Below are 20,821 nucleotides of genomic sequence, written 5' to 3' on the forward strand. Positions count from 1 at the left end.
ATTTTCCCGTAGCATGAACTGAGACTAACTTTACTTATGGTAATTAAATTTTATCAACATTCTACATAATGTGTGTTCCATGTGTACTTCTCTAAGTTGTCATGTTGGGGGCCAGTGCTATGGCATAGTGGGTAAAACCTCTGCCTGCAGCACTGGCATCCCATATGGGCAGCAGTTCACGTCCTGGCTGCTACTTCTGATCTGGCTCTCTGCTATAGCCTGGGAAAGCAGTAGAAGATGGCCCAAGTCCTTGGGCCTCTGTACTCATGTGGGAGACCTGGAAGAAGCTCCAGGGTCCTGGCTTTGGATTGGCCCACCTCCAGCCATTGCTGCCATTTATGGAGTGAACCAGAGGATGAAAGACCTGTCTCTCTCTCTCCCTCTGCCTCTCTGTAACTCTGCCTTTCAAATAAATAAATATTAAAAATGGTGTCATGTCATTAAATCAAACACTAAGCCTTTGAAAATTGTTTGATGTATGTTAGTTAATTTTAGGCATATATTTTCTTTTTAAAAGGCAATTTATTTATTTATTTGAAAGGCAGAGTGAAGACAGAGAGAGAGAGATCTTTCATCTGCTGGTTCACTCTCTAATGGCTACAATGTTGGAGGCTGGTCCAGAAGGAAGCAAGGTGAACATGAAGATCACATTTCTTTCTTAAAAAGATCATTTGAGTGTTATAGAGAGAGAGAGAGAGAGGAGAGAGATAGAGTCTTCAGCTTGGAGCTTCACTCCCCACATGGCTGCTATGGCTAGGGCTGGGCCACACTGAAGCCAGGAGCCTGGAACACCAGTTAGGCAGAGTCCTAACTAGTTGAATAATCATCTGCTGCTTTCCCAGAAATATTAGCAGGGAGCTGGATTGGAAATGGAATAGCTGGGACTGGAACCTATGTTCACATGGGGTGCCGACATCACAGGTGGCAGCTTAACCCACTGCACCACAACACCAGACATGAGATCACCTTTCTGAACACAGACTTTTCTTTGCTGGTTATCATTAAGAGAATTTCTCTTCATTATTTAAGTGGTTGGAAAATAATTCCAAGTTTAACTTTATTAATATTGAAATTTGTGATTGTTATATGATGCTGAGTTACTTTAGGGACAAATGGTATTACTTCACTTACTATCTTTATAGGAGCATGGTTTAAACTGCATTAAAAAAAGGAAGAAAAAAGCACCCTCAACTTGTCACCTTTTTTTGTGATACCAATAGAAAACAAAATCAAAATCTATAGAGTTAATGGATGGTATTCATTTTCGAAATGAAAATTTTCCAAGCCAAATTGCATATATTTTCTCATGGGCTTTGTATGATGCTGATTATTGCGCTCTCTCTCTCTCTCTCTCTCTTTATTGTTGTTAATATGTGTATAAATACCTATTTCTACCTTTAGTAATCTCTATAGTGATCAGCTACTACCACTCTCCATTTAATTTTAATTACAATAGCATGAATTCAGTATGGAACAGCAAAAGAATTAGGATTTTCAAATAGCTGCAGTGACTACTTTATTTCAGAATGCCCATTGGAGGGAAGCCCACCACATCCATAAGTTTCATTAATAATTGGGATTGACAATAAGAACACAATTTATCAGAGTTAGAATTACTGAGGATTTTGTTCTTTGAGAAATTGTTCACAGAGACACAGCTTTCTCTGTCATTCTTCAGTCTTGATTCTATCCAAAAACAGTGGCATTGCTTGACAGATGATAAAGAACAAAACAGAGACAGCTGACAAGGGGGTAGATCTGTGCTGGACCATGATCTGAAAAGCTGTCTTAAAAGATAAGAATGATAATTACTACGAATAGGATATAGGGATTGAGAAAAAATGCCAAGCCTTGCACACACACACACACACACACACATTATATAAATCTCGTATCAATCTTTGAAGTAGATATTATACTTATTCATGCTCTATCTCTGGACAAACTGAAGAACAAATAGGTTATGCGACTTTTCTGACATTGTGTGGCTCTTAATTAGGTAAATTTGGCATTTTTACTGACCCAGTTATTACTTCAAAGTCTTTTCCCAAAGGAAAATGCAACACTTGAAAACTAGTCTTATTATGAGTCTAGTGGATGTACAAATTTAGAAAATTTTATTGATCCAGAAGATACAATATTGCAGGCCTCATGGGTGCCATGGACAGTTAAAGATGTGACACATCCCAGTGGTCAAATGAAAGAAAATCTCTGTTATACAGAATTTACATTATATTGGGGAAAGAAAGACAAATACAATAAATAAATAAATAAATGTATCAGTGCTATAAAAAATAAAGCAGGGAAGGAAGACACAGAAAGTGCCAGTAGAAGGTGGGGGATTGGGGATTATGGAGCCCTGTGATCTTTTTATTTAAGATTTATTTTATTTATTGGAAAGAAAGAGTTACAGAGAGAGGTAGAGACAGAGAGAGAGAGGTCTTCCATCTGCTGGTTCACTCCCCAGATGGCACAATGGCCGGAGCTGCACCCATCTGAAGCCAGGAGCCAGGATCTTCTTCTGGGTCTCTCACGTGGGTGCAGGGGCCCAAGGACCTGGTCCATCTTCTACTGCTTTCCCAGGCCATAGCAGAGAGCTGGATCCGAAGTGGAGCAGCCGGGACTAGAACCGGCACTCATATGGGATGCTGGCGCTTCACGCCAGGACTTTAACCCACTGTGCCACAGTGCCTGCCCAGAAGCCCTGCGATTTCAAATAGTCATCAGGTTTTGTGTTGGTTGCCATGTTATCGGGGTCTTATCCAAAAAAATAATTTCCTTCAATGTCTTTGATAAAGAAGATGTGGTGTGTGGGGGGGGTGGGTGGGTGTAGGTGCGTATAAGGAAATGGTGTTCAACCATAAAAATGAATAAAATACTGTCATTTGCAGCAAAATGGATGGGATTGGAGGACATCATGTTAAGGGAGATGAGCTAGACACAGAAAGACAAATATTACATGTTCTCCTTTATATGGGGGATAAAAAATAAAAACTCAATCTGAATACAGAATGTTGATTACTAGAGCATGGGAGGGGTGAGAGATATATAGAGTTAGGATTTAAAAAGTAGAGGAGGTGCATCAAGTTACAGCCCCAGCCTGCAGTGTTGGCATCCCATATGGTCACCGGTTCAAGTCCTGGCTGCTCCACTTCCGTTCCAGCTCTCTGCTGTGGACTGGGAAAGCAGTAGAAGATGGCCCAAGCGCTTGGGCCCCTGCATCCACGTGGGAGAACCAGAGAAGCTTCTGGCTCTTGGCTTCGGATCAGCTCAGCTCTGGCCATTGTGGTCATTTGGGGAGTGAACCAGTGGATGAAAGATCTCTCTTTCTCTCTCCGGCTCTATCTCTCCCTGTAACTCTGTCTTTCAAACAAATTAAGTAAATATTTAAAAAAAAGTAGAGGAAACTGGGTGTGATTTATTAATTGTGACAAATAGAATATGAGATGTTAATAATAAGGAAAGCTGGGTGTGGAGTATATGGGAACTGTGTATATTGATGATTTTTGTTTTTTAAATTTAAAACTACTCTGGATTTTAGTTTATTTAAAAAATAAAGTCAAAGGTAATGCCTTATTGACAAGGGGACATTGAAGCAAATATTTTGAAAAGTTGAGAGGGGAAGATATGTAGCTATTAGGGGAAGAGTGTTCTGGACAGCTGAAACAGTGAGTGCAAATCCCCAAGGAAGAAGTGTGCCTATTGCAAGCTAGGAAACAATAAAGAGGTCGGCAGAGCTGGAAAAGAGTAAGCAAGAGGAAGACTAGTAGAACAGGAGGTGAGCAAGGTGAGGGGTGAGAGGAACAAACTGTGAAGTGTCACAGCCAATTTAAAAAGTCTTGTATTTTACTGGGAGTGAAATGAAACACCCTTCGAGGTTTCTGGTACATGGTCTGACTGATACTTTAGAAGGATCACTCTGACTGCCAGACTAATTATATAACAGTAATAGGAATGATAGAAACACTGGCTCACCAGGCACTTTTCTATGTGCTGGGAATCCATCAATAAACTTTCTAACAGGAAAAAAAAATGCAACAAACATGGGTCCTTTTTTAAACAGAATCAGCTATATTTTCATAGGTTAACATGTTTCGTGATTCAGAAAAGAATTCACTTCATGCTAAAATATTAGGAGACAAATACCTAAAATCAAATGTCAGATACAAAAATGTTAAATTAAAATCAGCATTAAAGTGAACAAGCTATTTAATTCATCACTTAGTAATAAAAACAAGTAAGATTAACAATGTATTCTTCAACTTTAAGAGTGCATTATAAAACATTATAAATGTCCTGGAAAAATAATGTTTTGCAACATTTTGAAGTATCTAGTAGTAAAATTTATTCTTACTGAGTTGAAATCAAGAAATTGTAATATATTATTTTATTTTAATATTTTATCATAAGTTGCTTCATATTTATCTTAGAAAGATATAAGGTGGATAAAAATACATGCAAACATATTATTGCTTTCCAATACTATCCAGTGAATATGTTCTACTGTTCCATTACATTTCCACTAACCCTTTACCTTACAAAATTAAAAACTTTGAGTGCATTTTTATGATATACATGCCCTCCCAGTTTAATTGTGACCTCTGAAATATGTATAAATATATATAATATGTAAATATATGTTTATGCTATACATACAGCTTATATATAGTGAGTAGAATTCTCCTAATGATTGCTAATATGTCAGGGTTTTTTTTAAGATTTATGTCTTGACTTATTTGAAAGGCATAGTGAGAGAGAGAGAGAGGGAAAGAAAGAGAGAACGAACTTTTCAATCAGCTGGTTCATTCCCCAAATGGCTGCAATAGCCAGAAATGTGCCAGACTGAAGGCAGGAGCCTGGAACACACCTTATCTCCCACGTGGGTGGCAGGAGTCCAAGCACCTGGGTCATTACCTGCTGCTTTCCCAGGTACAGCATCAGGAAGCTGGATTGGAAGCAGAGCAGCTAGAAATCGAAGCAATACTTCAATGTGGGATGCCAGTGTTGCAGGTGGCAGCTTAACCTGCTACACCCCTATGCAGACCCCATATATCATGTTTAAATGCAGCCATTTTCAACTCCCTATACGTAGAATAGTTTGAGAGGATGGAAGCCTCCTTGATCAAATATTTGAAAATAATGCAAACTGTGGAAGCTATGTACAAGAGGAGAAAGTTTAATCCTCTGATATGTTTGGCAGAGAAAACATTCTCTATTATCCCTGTTAAATAGCCATATAATAACTGATTTCATGATCATTCAAACGTTATCAGTTCTAAATTTTCACCCAGTTTTATAGAGAATTGGATTTTAAAATATGCTGAAATGGATTCTTAGTTTCTCAAAAAATGAATTTTAGGTTTACAAGACTAAAACATCTACTTACATTGTGTCTTATTGAATAGATTTATGCAAAACTAATATTAAATTTAAAGAAATAAAAGATTTTTCTGTCAAAACTTTTGGATTCATTTGGAATATGTGAGTACAATATTGTTAATTATCAAATTTAATTTCTTCATATGATAAAGCTAATTTGAAACTGTATATATTCCCTTTTTTTAAATCAAGACTTTTACTTGGTAGATACATGAAATGTGTTATTGCAATTGTAATGCTAGGGTGCAAGTGAAATTAAACACAATATTTGTGTCAACTTTTAACTTGATTAAAATACAGAAGTAGAATAGTTAGTAAAATCAAAAAATATATTAATACATTCATTTGCATATACCACAAAACTAAGTTCTAACCAGAACATGTGATGTCAAGGTTAGTATTCCAGGTGTAGTCCAATGATCTAACTAGATTATTTGAAAGTATTAATCAAGTACATTTTTATTTCAACATGTGGGCCTTGCATTGGGATATGATGGTCAAACTCCCAGGAATTTATTGAATTCTTTGAAGAAGAGAAAAATGTTTTATAGGAAACTCTGCCAGTTTTCTGAATCTCAACATTAGTGCGATTTAATTTGTGCCAGAATGAATTATATGAAAGCTAAATCATCCCTACAAGTTTCAAAGGACATTGAAATTTGCTATCAAAATTGTATAGAATGGAGACTCCATTGGCATAAGTTATAAGTGTTACTGTATGTGAAAAAGTCATATGTGCATCCATGGAGGGTGTGTGTGGGCAAGAGAACTCATGTTACTCTTGCTTTGGTGCTATTACAGCTCTATTCTTTAGAATGATTTTACTGCATAGTCCAATTATTCCATGTAATGTATTGTGCTCAAAAATAGATTCTTTAAAAATTAAGTGTGTGAGGAAAATGAATGGCTTATTAAATTCCGCACTTCATAGTTTATACACACAGATGTAAATTTGACCTGCTGTACACAAGTATTAACTCACAAATAAAGTAAACCAAAAATTGTAAGTGTTTAAAATCAAATAGATGCATAATCTTGGTTGAAAAGAAGAGGCCATTTCACAAGCTTTTCTTTCCTCAGCATTCTGATTTTGATTTTCTTCTCATTACTCACTTACACAACATTACTAATAATTACGTAATATCTGATGTATATTCCGGTTAATAGATGTATTATTTGGTCTCATAAAAAATGTTCTATTCTCTAGTACAGTCTTCTTCCTTTCCTCCTCAAAATTGTTGCAAGAATACGTAAGAGAATAAAAGTGAAGTCAATAGCATAGTTTCTAAAGCAACGATCTATTGACAAATGATAGGTGCCATTATTAAAATCTCCCTTCCCTGATCAAGTCACAGTGACTTGATCAGCCCTCACCCTGACTGTTGATGAGCAACTTAATATGTTATCCCTCTTAGTATTTTTTTTGTTTGTTCTACTTAATACTTTTGGTTGAATACTGTAATCAATACACAATTCTTCTTAAGTGCTGAAACTTAACTGAAAAGTGATTGCTGTTAAATGTAAGAGTGGGAATAAGAGAGGGAAGAGATGTGCAATTCGGGACATGTTCAAGCTGACTTACCTCAAACGGTAGAGTTAGAGACATACCAGGGGATTCCAATTCAATCCCATCAAGGTGGCATGTACCAATGCCATCTCACTAGTCCCAGTGATCAATTTCTGTTCACAATTGATTGTAATGATAGGACTAAGAACCAAAGGGATCACATAAACAAGAATAGTGTCTGCAAATACTAGCTGGCTGATAGAATCAAAAAGGGAGAGAATGATCCAATATGGGAAGTGAGATACACAGCAGACCCATAGAATGGCAAATGTCCTAGCAGCACTCTGGCCTCATAATCAGCCCTTAAGGCATGCGGATCCGGCTGAAATGCCCATGAGAGTATTTCAGGCATGGAAAGCCAAGACACTCTGGGGGGGGGGGGGAACTAAATGAAAGATCTCCACGAGTGAGATCCCAGTGGAAAGAATGGGTCATCAAAGAAGGAGGTACCTTTCTCTGAAGGGAGGAGAGAACTTCCACTTTGACCATGGCCTTGTCTAAAAATGATCAGAGTCAGTGAACCCAGGGGGCTTCCATAGCCTTGGCAGCTCATGACAAGAGCCTAGGGTGATTACTGAGGCCATAAACAAGAGTGTCAATTTGTTAAGTCAACAACAGGAGTCACTGTGCACTTACTCCTCATGTAGGATCTTTGTCCTTAGTGTGCTGTACATTGAGATTTAATGCTATAACGAGTATTCAAACAGTATTTTTCACTTTGTGTTTCTATGTGGGAGCAAACTGTTGAAATCTTTACTTAATGTATGCTAAACTGATCTTCTGTATATAAAGAGAATCGAAAATGAATCTTGACATGAATGGAAGGGGAGAGGGAGTGGATAAGGGGAGGGTTGCGGGTTGGAGGGATGTTATGGGGGGGAAGTCATTGTAATCAATATTCTGTACTTTGGAAATTTATATTCATTAAATAAAAGTTAAAAAAAAATCTCCCTTCCCTACTCTTCCCTTCTGATCCTTTATATGGATGGGTGTCCATTACTTATTGCTTGATGCATGTGAGTGTATTTGACTGTTGAATTTGGAAAGATGAGTAAGACTCAGCTCCTAACTTCCACAATGTGCCGCCCATTCATTATTATCTATGCTTAAAAAATGATTTAGTTTAGAGCTTCTGTCAAGTCCATCCTAAATGAAGTCCAGATCTCATGATGATAACTTAAAAAGAGTGTGTTTTTCATTTCTATTGGAATTCCAGTCATCTGAAAAGTAGAGCAAATAGGTTGGTGAGTAAAGCTTTGACAAAGTATGAAGTACTCTTACCTTCCCAAACTGATGATGGCCATTGATTCTTGATCAAAAGCTCTTTACTGCTGAAGCATAGAATGAGCTTCCAGCATTTCTCAGAGAAAATCTTCAAGTAGTGGCTCTCCTTCAATAAAATTAATATATTTCATTATTAGGATTATTTTTCAAAACCTTTATAAGATTTTCTTTTCTAGAAATCTCTTTTAAAATTACATTTAATGAAAAACATAGTGATGGATCTTTTTTTCCATTAATTTCAGTGGTGACTTTGGACCTCCTGAGCCATGGAGGGTTCTTTCTTAAATCCATTAAAATGTACTAATGGATTCCAAAAATTCTCTTCATAAAGAAGTTTAAGTCTGCAATTTTGTCCATAAATATTTCCATAAAACCCTGAAATGGAGGTTAACACAAAGTAATATTTATCCAGCACTTACATACCTATTTAAAGCACATGCTCACATATAAAAACCAAATACAGTTCTTGTGAATCATTACTGACTCAGTAGTCTATTTAAACTGGCTGCAGAGTTGCTCCAGGTGTTCAGCAGAATTCACTTACTGGAAGAGTTTCAAACATCCTTTTGAAGAGAGATGCTAAATTTCCTTTTTTGGTTATACCCCACTCCAGTCTACAAAGAAGATATAGATTATCTTAAGACAGTTACCTTATTCAAGACCAGATTTCCTGGAGGAGTGATATTTAACTCATTATATCACATTGTCCCATGTATAGGACACTTATCATAACTTTGAAATAAATGTTTTGTTTTTAGAGTTCTATTGGTAAGAATGATAGGTGAATTAGTAGAACAGTTGAAGGTGTTTTTAAATTGTGAAAACGACATAAGCTTTACTGCAAAATTACGTTTACTAAATGTTCAACTGAACAAAAGATTGCATGCATAACATAAATAAGAAGTACATTAATGAAAGGATTTTCTAGAAGTACATTTTCATTTTATTTAAAAGAAAACACTTTTTTCAAATTATCACTGTTCAAAAATAGCAATCTTATAAATAGTACACTGGGACAATGTATACTGCATAATAACGTGCAGTGTACTGCATTGCTGCCTGACAAACGCTAACGTGTGCTACTTGTTATTTGTTGACAAGTCCTGAACTGTGTTTCCCATCTTACAAAGTATCTGAAACATCAACTTTATTCAACGGATTAATGATGAAGATACAAAGACAGCAAAGATATTTTTTGTGTTTTTAGGGAGCATCCACTTTATTGAATAAGAAATTTGCATGGAAGTGATCTATAATATGAGGCAAAATATGAGGGTATCTCTTTAAAAAGTGTGTAAAACATAAGGAGCAGAGTAAATTCATTCCAATCATAAGAATAATGAAAAAAAAAACTCATCATCAAAGAGGTACCAATTAAATAGAGCCTTTAAGAATGAGTGAAATTCTGACATCAGAATTAGTCCTTAAGGCATCCTGGTCTGGCTGAAAAGCCCATTACAGCATTTCAGGCATGGAAAGCCAAGACACTGTGGCAAAAAAAAAAAAAAAAAAAAAAAAAAAAAAACAACAACAACAACAAACCTACACGAAGAACCTCTGTGAGAGAGACCCCAGTGGAAAGAAGTGGCTATCAAAGAAGGAAGTTCTTTTCTCTGAAAGGAGGAAAGAACTTCCACTTTGCTATGGCCCTATCTAAATACTGACAGAGACTGTGGACTCAAAAGGCTTCCATAGCCTTGGTAGCTCCTGTCAAGAGCCTCAGGTGGGCACTGACGTCATACATGAGTGTCGTTAGCAACAGGAGTAACTGTGCACTTACTTCCCATGCAGGACCTCTGTCCTCAATGAGTTGTATTATAAGAATTAACTGTAAAATTTGCTCTCAAACAGGTTTTGTGTGTGTGTGTGTGTGCGCGCGTGCGTGCAAATTGTTGAAATCTTTACTTAGTGCAGAGTTTTTCTTCTGTGTACAAAGTTAATTGAAAATGAATCTTAATGGGGAATGGGACTGGGAAGGGGAGAGAGAGGAGGAGGAGGGGTGGGAGTGTGGCTGGGAGAGTGGGTATGGTGGGAAGAATAACTATATTCCTAAAGTTGTACTTGTGAAATTTATATTCATTAAAGAAAAGGTTTCTTTGGGAAAAAAAGTTAAATGTTAGTAATTTCAGAAGAGGGCGTTGTTCTTAGATGAGGTATTTTATTGAGAAAATGACGAGCAGAAGTGAAAAAGTACAGGCATGGAATGCTCTGGAAACAGGACAAATAATAGTATGTGAGGATATTGGGCATTGAGTGGAGATGGTGACTATTTCAAGATGAGGTCTGAAAAAAGAATTTTAGGGTGGAGCATAACATACACTTCGTACAATGTTATGGTAAAAAGCTATTTTGGTGGTGGATATTCATCCTAATGGTTGGGATGCTCATTAAGATGTGCATGTCTCTTATCAGGGTCCAGGGTTTGAGTACTGGCTTCAGTTCCTGATTCCAGATTTCTGCTAATGCAGACCAGGGAAGAAGGCAGGTGATGGCTGAAGTAGTTGAGTTTTTGATACCAACTGGATTGAATTGGATTGATTTCATACATCTTGGCTTTGGCCCAGCCCAGCCCTGAACGTATCAGACGATTGTAGAGTGAACCAGCAGATGGGAGCTATTTCTGTCTCAGTCTCCTAAGTTATATATAAAAATATTTTATATCATATAATATATTTATAAATATATAAATATATTTTATATGTATATAAAATGTTTGTGTATACATATGTATGTGTGAGTTGGGTTCACTTAGGAAAAGGAGGAAATTTGGAATGATGTAGCAATTCTAGAAAATAATATTAAAAAAAAAAGAAGTGGAGCAGCTGAGATATGAACCAGTGCCCAGGTGGCAGGTTCACCCACTACACCATAATATTAGATCCTGAGAAGTGTTTTTTAATGACATGCTCTATTTGGGATACCATAACTTGATGTGCAATTAATTAAATCAAAATAAAATAAACACATGTAATTGTCTGGGAAAAAGAAATAGATTCATGCTAAAAATAATGAAGAAGACAAAACAAAGTAAGAAGATGGAAGACTTTAAAGGCTGTTGAGCATGTTTCAAACAGCTTACAAGTCATCTGGGGATCTCCTGCAGACTTCTTTTCCACAAAAAAGCTCAAGTTGGAAGAGGAAAATTTTCCAGAGATTATGGTTAAATTTTGCCACTGTGGCCTATAACTCTAAAACAATTTTTCATTTTCACATTTGCACAGAATTACACATTTTGGCAATGCCACAGCCAACTTAATCTAACTCTGTTTGGCATCTTTTATTCTGTCTGAATAAAGAGACACTTTAATGCTCTCTTCCTTTTCTACTTTTCTAATATTAAGATCAAAATAGTCCAGTTTTTCACTTTTTAAAAGACCTTTTGTCTTTTCTTCCTTTATGAGAAATAATTATGAGAGGATTTGATAAAACCAAACATTACCAGAATTTATGCTCATAGCCAGTGATAGAAAAATAAATACTTGCAAACATACTTTTATGTTTATCAAATTTTTGCAGTATCTGTAAAAATGCTCAAAATCAAAATAAAAAGATAAACAACTAAAAAAAGAAAGTACATGTTATAAAAGAATTATTTGAAGCTATGTGAAAGACTTGAAGTAGTAAATAATGTACAGAGAAGTCTGGAAGGTGAGAGACAATACCAAGTATCATCTTGAACCAAGTAAGACGTAATTTTTTGTCTCAAAATACTACCACTACATTACCTATGTATTGACTTTTTAAAAAAAAAATCATTTTTTAACATCAGCATTATTGTGTGGCAGGTAAAGCTGCCACCTGCTGTGCTGCCATCCCATATGGATGCTGGTTTGAGTCCCAGCAACTCCACTTCCAATCAAGCTCCCTGTTAATGGCCTGGGAAAGCAGAAGAAGATGGCCCAAGTCCTTAGGCCCCTGCACCCACGTGGGAGACCTGGAAGAAGCTCTAGGCTCCTGGCTTCAGATCGGTCTAGCTCTGGCTGTTGTAGCCATCTGGGGAGTGAACCAGTGGATGGAAGACCTCTCTCTCTTCCTCCCTCTCTCCCTCTCTCTCTCTCCCTTCCCCCCACCTTTGTAACTCTGCCTTTCGAATAAATAAATAAATCTTTAAAATATTTTTGCATTTTTATTATTTATTTTAAAGTCGAGGGAGCAGAGAGAGAGATTGATTTCCTACATGCTGGTTCACTCCCCAAATGCTCACAACACCCAGGAATGTCTCCTAAAAACCTGTAACATCCAGGGTTGGACTAGGCTGAAGCAGGGAGACAGTAACTTAATCTCTCATATAAGTGGCAGGGACCCAAATACTTGAGCCATCATCTGCCGCCTTCTAGGGTGGGCATCAGCAGGAAGCTTGCATCAGAAGTGGAGCTGAGACTCCAATCCAGGCACTCAGATATAAGGTGTGGGCATCCCAAGAAGCTGGTTAACTGCTGTGCTAATGCTTGCCAATATATCAGTTTTTAAAATATGCTTGTTTCCAAAGGAATCCCGTTATCCAGATGCTGTCTACAGAAATCTTTGAAACCCAAGGAAAGGCTTTTCTGGTCTGCTTACAGTTCATTTAAATCTAAGCCTACAATAAAGCAGTCAGTGCAGATCGTATAGACAAATATTTGTGAATCTTAGTTAGTTGGGGAGAGTTTTCTATACTCATTAATTTGCAATCTAATTTTGAATTTTAATTTGAAGAATTAAATAAATTTCTAGGAAATGAAAGTCACAAAAGTGGCAACTTTTTTTTCCCTGCTCTCTTAAGGACCTGGCTCCTTGATGTGAACACCTCAGTATTGGAAGAGTGGATTTGTGGTTGGCACTGCCTACTGTTCCAAAACGCTGGCTTAACAATGCCATATAATTTTACAGTGAAAACACATAAAAGATAATGCCTTTACTAAGCAATCATGTTTATCATCTCCCATACTGGGACCAAACAAATTTATTTGCTTCCAGATACCATACATGGGAAAGAATGTAAAATTTTTTCTAAAATTCGTGCTAAAAATACATAACCCAAATTTGATCACTAAGAAACATCTAATATAAATACAAAGAATGTCTATAAAATAAATAACTTATAGTCTTCAAAAATATCAAGATTATAAAAGCATCATATCTCCTGACCCCCCCAACCACATGATAAAAAATAAGTGAACAATTGTTCCATATTGAATTAGAATAAACAGATAAACTGAAGGCAATACTGGATCAGGTTTTCTTTTTCTTTTTCTTAAAGTATATGATGAAGACACTTGGCAAAATCTGAAAAATGACCTGTTAATTACACTAATGTAAAATAATTCCTTAAGTCCTAAGAAATAAATGATAAAGTACTTAGGATCAAAGAGGCATCCGCTTTGCAAGTTACTTTCTTTTTTTAAAGATTTATTTACTTGAAAGGCTGAGTTACAGAGAAAGAGGGAGAAACCGAGAGGAGGGGAGAGAAAGAGAGAGAGAGAGAGAGAGGAGAGAGATCTTCCATCTGACAATTCACTCCCTAAATAGTTGCAACTACCAGGGCTAAGCCAGACTTAAGCCAGGAGCCTGGAACTCCATCCTGGTCTCCCACATTGGCGGCAGAGGCCCAAGTACTTGGGGCCATCTTCTGCTGCTTTTCCAGGCAGATTAGCGGGGGGCTGGATCCTAAGTGGAGTAGCTGGGACATGAACCAGTGTGCCTATGGAATGCTGGTGTTGCAGGCAGCGGGCAAATCCACTGCACCAAAACAGCAGCTCTACCACTTACTTTCAAATGGTTCTGAAAATAAGGGCCAGCGGTGTGGTGTAGTGAGTAAAGCTGCTGCTTGTGGCACGGACATCCCAAATGGGCACCAGGTTTAGTCCTGGCTGCTCCACTTCCAATCCAGCTCCCTGCGAATGCACCTATGAAGGCAGTGAGGATGGCCCAAGAACTTAGGCCGTTGCACCCACATGGGAGACCCTGAAGAAGCTTGTGGTTCCTGGCTACAAATCGGCCCAGCTCCAGCCATTTTAGTCATTTGGGGAGTGAATAAGCAGATGGAAGACTCTCTCTCTCTCTCTGTAACTCTGCCTTTCAAATAAATAAATGTCTATTAAAATAGTTCTGAAAATAATGAGTGTGTGTGTGTGTGTGTGTGTGTGTGTAAAGAGAGAATATAAAGAAAACAGGGAAATATTTACAAATAGGGAATCTAGGGGCCGGCACTGTGGCGTAGTTGGTGAAGCTGCCACCTGTAGTGCCTGCATTCCATATGGGCGCTGGTTCAAGTCTCAGCTGTTCCACTTCTGATCCAGCTCTCTACTATGGCCTGGAAAAGCAGTAGAAGATGGCCCAAGTGCTTAGGACCCTGCATCTGCATGGGAGACCTGGAAGAAGCTCCTGGCTCCTGGCTTCTGATTGGTGCATCTCTGGCCGTTGCAGCCAACTGGGGAGTGAACCATCGGATGGAAGACTTCACTCTCTCTCTCTCTCTCTCTCTCTGCCTCTGCCTCTCTGTAACTTTGTCTTTCAAATAAATAAATATTAAAAAAACAAATAGGGAATCTAATACATAAGTAAGAATTTTTGAAAATGAAAAGTTATAAAAACACAAATTAACATTGGCACAGAAACTCAGTTTTCCAATGGGAATTGCAACTAGAGGATATTGTTCTTGTAAATTTTAATTTAAAAACAAAACATGAAGCCTTTTGCAGTTACTTCTGCATCTTTCTGGAGGTACAGCATCTTTCCATGATTTACAGAAGGCCCTGGAAGACAACATAATGAAATTATCAGAGATTCTCATGCATCTTTTTTTTTTTTATAAGTTTTTAAGCTTTTTATTCAGTGAGAGGAATGCATAGGAGAATGAGAGCTCTACCTATAAGAGAGAGGGGAGTCTGGATTCATATCAAGCACCAGGAGCCAGCCATGTGGAGGAGCATGCAGGCCAGGAAGCATGGAGCAAGTGGCCTGAAGACCACGTGGCATGAAGGTGCAGGGCACCATGGGCCCACAATAGCAAAAGGCCAAATAAAAGGGCTCGGCCCACCGTGTCCGTGTCCCAGGCCTTTAATCCACTTCCAAAGGGGAGTGGTTAATTAGCCTGGTTGGCCAGTAGGCACACAGGTGCGGTCAGGTAGGGGCATCTCAAGCATCTTTATACCAGCTAGAATACTGCAAAGGCAAGGGGAAGAGTGCATTGAACCATAGAGGCATGACAGTGTTTTTTTTTTTTTTCAGAAAGAATCTTAGGATTTTGAAAAACTAAAAGCTAATGTAGCTAGTGCAGTGTTTACAGAATAGCAGATACTGTGGGATGCCTCTCTGTTTTTCTGAGTTAGCATATGTCAGAGACTTCCAACATTTAACCTGGGAGCTGAAGTTGGTGACAAAAGGAGGCAGAACTGGCTCAGAGAAGGGTATTTATGTATTTCTTGTAGGTTTTCTTACAAAAGGTCAACATTTTCAAATTTTTGACAAGAACTACTCACTACACGATATCCTGCTTCAAATGAAACAACCAAGAGAGTTATTTAAAAGTCGATGCACTAGCTTATCAACAAATTCCACTTCCTAAAGTCCTTTTCTGTTACTCCATCTAAGCCTTTTTGGGCAATCATACTGATCAAAAAATTCCCATCATACTACGTATCATTCACAGGTGGACACTACTGAAAATATTGACGAGAAATATCTGGAATCTAGAGGAAGGGGGAGAACTTAACTATTTCTTGGTTATCATCTATTTAGTCCTGTCCCATTCCTTTAAATATATACTAATTCAAGCCCTGCTTATTTAAAAATTATCCCTTGGGAATTGTTTGGCAAAACATTATGCCAAATTTTAGGAAAAAGAAAATCAGTGTCTATGAGATTTGCCAGTTTATCATTATTCTGATGAAGAGCATTGCGTTAGTAATGTCATTACATTAGTAGTAGTTTAATAATAGTAGTGATGCCATTTCATTACATTAGTGGTGAAATGAAACTTTGTTTTCATGCTCTTAAATTTTAACAAATATGATGTATGCTTTACTGTGTGTATAATTGTGAATTCTCCTGTTAATTCGCCCCACCCAGAGTCAGGTTTTACTGCTAGGCTCAGGGCCGGTGCAGACCTGAGGTCGCTCTGCTTATGACGTATGTCCAAGATGGCGCCTGCTCTTTGTCTTGCTCGCCCTTGAGAGGTGAGCGGAGAGAGAGAAACCCGTGTCCATACCAGTCACCTTTTTTTTTTCCCCCTCTCTCTCTTCCAGTTAGCTTGGTGAAGTCCCCCCCGCCCCAGGGGTCGTTCCCTCTAGTCTCCTCTCTCCGCTTGCCTGCCGGTGTCTCGGGTTATTGAGGTTCGGCTCACCTCGCGTTCCAGCACTGGTGTGTTGAGTCTGCCGCTGATGTCCCGAACTGTGGGCTCCCACGCTCTCCACGCAGGTCTGCTCCCCTTCCAGCGCCGATGTGTGGACTCGGAGCCCTGGACTTCCCAAGTCTCCCCAAGGACATGTGCTCATATAGCACAAACCTGAATTTTAGACAAATAGAAACCTAGGTAAAGAGTGCCATGCTCTGTTTAAACACATAGCTTCAACTCATATTTTACAGATTTCACTGGCATACTCTATATTTTTGGAGATTTATTTTGTCAAAATATGCTTAAATGTATTTAAATCAACCTAATAAAATAATAAGTGTACTAAAACACCATGGCATGTGACCAAGACTCCAGCAAACTCCATTTTAGATTCTATCACAATGAAATTATTTGAATTTAAATTACTATGTTAAATTCTTTCAAAAATATATAATTTCATGACATAAATTACCATAATTTTGGTTTTTTTTTGACAGACAGAGTGGACAGTGAGAGAGAGAGAGAGAGGGAGAAAGATCTTCCTTTGCCATCGGTTCACCCTCCAATGGCCGCTGTGGCCGGTGCACCACGCTGATCCGAAGCCAGGAGCCAGGTGCTTTTCCTGGTCTCCCATGCAGGTGCAGGGCCTAAGCACTTGGGCCATCCTCCACTGCACTCCCTGGCCACAGCAGAGAGCTGGCCTGGAAGAGGGGCAACTGGGACAGAATCCAGTGCCCGACCAGGACTAGAACCCGGTGTGCCGGTGTCTCAGGTGGAGGATTAGCCTATTGAGCCACGGCGCTGGCCTAAATTACCATAATTTTGGAAGATAATTACCAAAGGATATAGATCCTGGTAATGGGTAGTCTGCTCCCGATTCCTATTATTTCAAGATTATTACCACAGCAGCATATAACAGATGTCTATAAAAGAGAGAAATGAATTAGCATACTCAGTAGTATTTATTGGTCAATATTTATGATTTTTTTATTTGACAGGTAGAGTTATAAATAGTGAGAGAGAGAGACACAGACAGAGACAAAGGTCTTCCTTCCGTTGGTTCACTTCCTAAATGGCCACCATGGCCGGCGATGCGCTGGTCTGAAGCCAGGAGCCAGGTGCTTCCTCCTGGTCTCCCATGAGGGTACAGGGCCCAAGCACTTGGGCCATCCTCCACTGCCTTCCCGGGCCACAGCAGAGAGCTGGACTGGAAGAGGCGCAACCGGGACTAGAACCTGGCGCCCATATGGATGCTGGCGCGGCAGGCAGAGGATTAACCAAGTGAGCCACGGCACCGGCCCCCTATTGGTCAATATTTAGTAGTAATCAATATTGTCAACCTTTTTGTCAAAACTATATTAGAAATGGGAGACAAGAATATTAGAAGTAATTTCTAATTTGAGCATTGACTTTGTATGCATAGCCAAGGGAATTTGGCATACACTGACAATTTCTAATTACGGTAGTGCATACTATTTCCAAGTTGCATCTTATTTGTGTACATGTTTATATTAATTTTCTAAAATAGAGCTAGCCATGAAATGTCTATTTATTTTTATCATTTTGTTGGAATTTGGGTATATCTCGGGGAATCAAAGATCTTTCAGTGGTATCTTCCACTGAAATGTTGTTTGATTTCAGACTTCTTGTCCAAAAGACCTTTAGAAAAATGTCTAGCTCAAGGTGAGAGAAGTTTCTAGTTTTCTCTTTCAAATACTGGTTTGATTTAGATTTTTCAGGCTTACCAAAATAAAGAATTGCATGAAGTAGGTGGGAGGATAGTCAAAGTTTCCCAAGAGAGAACTATTAATGTATCCTTTGGATTCTCTCTACACAGAAATCCTGGGGAGACTTTGGCTCAGAGCGTGTGTTCTAAAGACTAGCTCATATAGATACAAACACTCCATTGGTGAACAGAGATCATCCTTGAATCTTGAGGAATATGCATATAGAAAAAAATGGGAAAATAAGTGCTTGGTAGTATAAGTGGGGAATGTTCAATAACTGCCCTGTATCTGATTCTATGGCATCATTAATATTAAAACTTAATCATAATACAATGTATTGGTTTTACTTAAATTCTGAACACTTTTGAGAATAAAAAACTGAGACCAACATAGTCAAACCAGGACATATGGTTCCACGATGTACTAGACCCTTTCTCTATGCCTTTCATTGGTGCTAAGTCACTAAATGCAATATATATTCAAATCGTCATAGTAATTATATAATGTGTTTATTATTATTAACATTTTAACAAATTAAAAAAAACTGAGGTTCAGGAATGTTCTCAACATCACTTAAGGGTCTCAAAGATAATATGTGTTACAACTGGAATTTTTCACAATGGTTATTTTATTGTTTTTTTTAATGTTTATTGATGAGAGAGAGAGAGAGATAGGGAGAGTGTAAGCCTAGCTGCTATTCAATCCTCAAATGCCTAAAACAATCTGAGGGCCAGGGGCTGAAGCTGGGAGTTTAGAACTCCATCCATGTGTGTAGCAATGATCCAACTACTTGAGCCATTACCTGCTACCTTCCCAGGGTGTGCATTAACAAGAAGCTAGACTCCGAAGCAGAGCCGGGACTCAAACCCAGGCATTTCAATATAGGATGTGGCCATTCCAAGTGACATCTTGATATTTAGTCCAAATGCTTTCACCAATCCTTACTATTAATCAGTATTTTCTTTAAAAAATATTTATTTTGAAAGGCAGAGTTACAGAGAAACAGAGGGAGGGAGGGAAGGAAGGATAGAGAGAGAGAGAGAGTGAGAGAGAGAGAGAATCTTCCATCCTCTGGTTCATCCCCAAGTGGCCACAACAGACAGGACTAAGCCAGGGAGAAATGAGGAGCCAGGAGCTTCTTCTGGGTCTCCCACGTGGGTCCAGGGTCCCAAGGACTTGGTCTATCTTCCACTGCTTTCACAGGCCTATTAGCAGGGAGCTGGATCAGAAGTGGAGCATCTGGGACTTGAACTGGTCCCTATTTGGGATGCAGGCTCTGCAGGGGGTGCCTTTTACCTACTACACCACAGCACCAGCCCCTTCAGTGTTTTACACTAGTCGGATTCAGATTCTTTTGTTTATTTATTTTTCTGTATGTGGCCTTAGCTTTCAAGTAAATTTATGACCACTGCTTCAAGGGGTAATAAATACGTTAAGGATATTAAGATATTTATTTCATATAAAAAATGGAAACCATAATCTCTGTTCTTCTACAAAAAGAAAGAACAAAGATATCTTACTGATGTGATACATTGGAAAAATCTTATTTTTCAAAATTTCAGTAAATTTAGGAGCTTTCCTATTTGTATTTTAATCAGATATAAATATTCTTGGAAGAGGACATTTTGATTCATAATTATTTCAGCCTACATTTCAACTTTTGATGTGAAGAAAATTTCCTAGCTAAGCATTGTGGTGAAGACACATTTTTAAATGTCTGTTCTTCATTAATTTAAAGGGAAATGATGGCATATTGAGCCACATGAATGTTGATTTGCTATGTAAATCTTATTCTTTCTGAAGCATGGAATATGGCAATCAAATAATTATTTTAGCTAGGATTGTGCTTAGTCAGAAAAGTCTAATTTTACCTCTGCTGCTTAAGGAAGCACAGTCGAATATCAATGCAGGCAAAATTCCTCTGTTATTGAAGTAGATTACTTAACAAAACAAATTCCAATTCTAGTGCCATTAGCTAATGCTGCAGTTGTCATGTTACTAAAATGCTGTATTTGAAATCCTATCACAATGAATATTGATAGTCTCTCTGGTACTTTTAAACATATAAGTATTAATGTATTCAATTTAACATATAAAGATCCTTGTTACATGGTATGAAGTAAAGTGATGAAACCTTTGAATAACAAAATTTGATAATCCAAACTTGAGTTCTGTAGTAGAATAAAATTAATAATGCCTTATTAATATACATTAAACACAATATTACTTTTAAATCTATTACTATTAAATTTGCTTGTATAAAAAACTCACTAGTTTCAAATCTTTATCAGAGAAAGTAGTCTATCTAAAATATGTAACTTGAAGGTAAATGTTTATAATCTCTAAATCAAGAAAAAGGTAGGTACATAAAAAATTCCATTTTCCTAATGAAATCCCCATGCTTGGTTTATGTTGATCACAGCAAAAGTAGGGCGTAATTTTTTAAGCCAACAATCATGGGTACTAATCTGTGTTTTAAGGCTTGGAGCATCCTTAAACATGGTCACTCTACCATAATCAGGATTCTTGGGATCTAGGTTTAGTTATAAT

At 38.0% G+C, this 20,821-nt stretch overlaps 1 long non-coding RNA gene across 1 annotated transcript in view; it reads right to left on the minus strand.

Annotated features, from left to right (window-relative positions):
* Nucleotides 1-1,566: 1,566 nt before the first annotated feature.
* Nucleotides 1,567-20,821, minus strand: part of LOC149119656 (uncharacterized) — a 30,073-nt gene continuing 10,818 nt past the window's right edge. Inside the window, exons 3-4 of the long non-coding RNA XR_016227961.1 lie at nucleotides 8,228-8,336; nucleotides 1,567-1,787 (exon numbers count right to left, since the gene is read on the minus strand). This is a non-coding gene — a long non-coding RNA (uncharacterized LOC149119656). The remainder of the gene's footprint in view (nucleotides 1,788-8,227; nucleotides 8,337-20,821) is intronic.

The sequence above is a fragment of the Oryctolagus cuniculus genome, chromosome X (genome assembly GCF_051225735.1).
Source record: "Oryctolagus cuniculus isolate XC-2025 breed Fujian yellow rabbit chromosome X, ASM5122573v1, whole genome shotgun sequence".
In the NCBI taxonomy this organism is placed as follows: domain Eukaryota; kingdom Metazoa; phylum Chordata; class Mammalia; order Lagomorpha; family Leporidae; genus Oryctolagus; species Oryctolagus cuniculus.